We start from the raw sequence: 1,787 nt of genomic DNA, 5'->3' as shown, positions 1-1,787 counted from the left end.
AGGATGGACTTGATGGCCGGACCAAAACAGTTCAAAATCTGAGTTGACGCCTGCCCAGGCCTGACCCATTGACAGCCCTAATTCCCACCTAAGTGCATGCCAAAGTTAGCCTAGTGTGAATTCTCTATGAAGCCCACTATGATGTATGTGTTATCTTTACATTTTTTATCTACTTTTTAGGTCACGATCTCAAAATTAAAACATATTTAAAGATCACCAGACATAATTAAAGGAAATGGTAGGATTTTTTATTTTTATTTTTTTGTTAGTTTGTTAGTACACCCATTGTTAGTTCACACATCACTGTTAGCCACCCCCACTAGGGAATCGATACTAGGACCTCAGTGTTGAAACAAGATATCTTTTACTTAGTCTACCACTTAAGATATGGATCTGGGTGTAAATAGTAGGAATTAAACACTTATTATCAAAAACTTCTTAAGAGCCACCTAAGTTTTGAATCAAATTGATATTTGTCTTTTCCCTTTATACATGTCTATGTAGCCATATTAATAGGTTGGATGACAAATAAACATCATTGTGAAACCTAATAAGGTTTCAACATGAGGGGGGGGGGGGGTTGTTATCTCCTCATTTTCTATGATGTAGTCCATCTCTATCTCCTCATTTTCTATGATGTAGTCCATCTCCTCATTTTCTATGATGTAGTCCATTTGAACTTTAGATATGTTACCATTTTCAACTCATGCCCTATGTAAGCCCTGCAGAGATTCCACACCACACCACATTATAATGTAGTGAATTCCTTCTTGAGTTTTTCACTTATTGAAAAAAAAACAAAAAAAAAAACTTTATTGGATCCACCTTTGTTCCCACCCAACAAGTTGAACCATGTGTGCATGGGCCACGTAGCACGAAGAACCGCATGCTAACAACAAAAAAACGAAAGCATAAAGAAGTTGGGCCTGTTTGATTTTCTAAGGTAAGCTTTATACATAATGATTATTTCCGTAGGAAATTACCGTTTTGTTTTCAAAGATTGATTTGATTGTTGCTTTTTTCAATGCCGAGGATGCTGCTAAATATTTGTGGGGCCCATCATGATGTATGTGGATTATCCATACTGTACATCCGTTATGCCAACTGAATTTAGGGCATGACTCAAAAAATGAGCCAAATTTAAATTTCAAGTAGACCACACCACAGGAAAAAGGTAATCAAACACCCACCGTTAAAAACTTCTTAAGGCCACTGTTTACTTTGGCGTGGGCCACTTCAATATTGGATTTGCTTCATTTTTCGGCTCATGCCTCAAAATGTCATGGCAAAGTAGATGGACGACGCGGATATGTCATATACATCATGGTGGGGCTCACAAATTTAAATCAATCCTTTTGAACCATTTTCCCCGGCAGAAGCACCTACCTATTCCAAATTGGATGAAATTGTAATAAACTGATATTTACAGGACATTTACAATAAATTTGAAAAATCAAACAGGCCCGTCTCCTTCTTTCCATAGCTCTCTCTTGTTATATTTTTCAAGTACTCAATATGTGATATGGCCTACTCGATCAACAGCTGCGCTCTCGAGATTCTTGACATGTAAATTGGAGGGGACTAGACTCTTATGATAGTTCACCACCACTTAAGAATGGTGATGACTGTTCAACCTATGGACATGGCTTACTAGTGTGGTGATCTAGACGGTCCAAAACACTATCCTATTTGTAAACAGCAAACATCTGATTTTTCCCTAGAATTTGGACCATTGCATTCATTAAATAGCCACAAATCCATTGAGATTGCACGATAAATGTGATTAC

This window comes from Magnolia sinica, chromosome 7 (assembly GCF_029962835.1).
Source record: "Magnolia sinica isolate HGM2019 chromosome 7, MsV1, whole genome shotgun sequence".
Classification (NCBI taxonomy): Eukaryota; Viridiplantae; Streptophyta; class Magnoliopsida; order Magnoliales; family Magnoliaceae; genus Magnolia; species Magnolia sinica.
Note: the sequence above shows the minus strand (reverse complement) of the source record.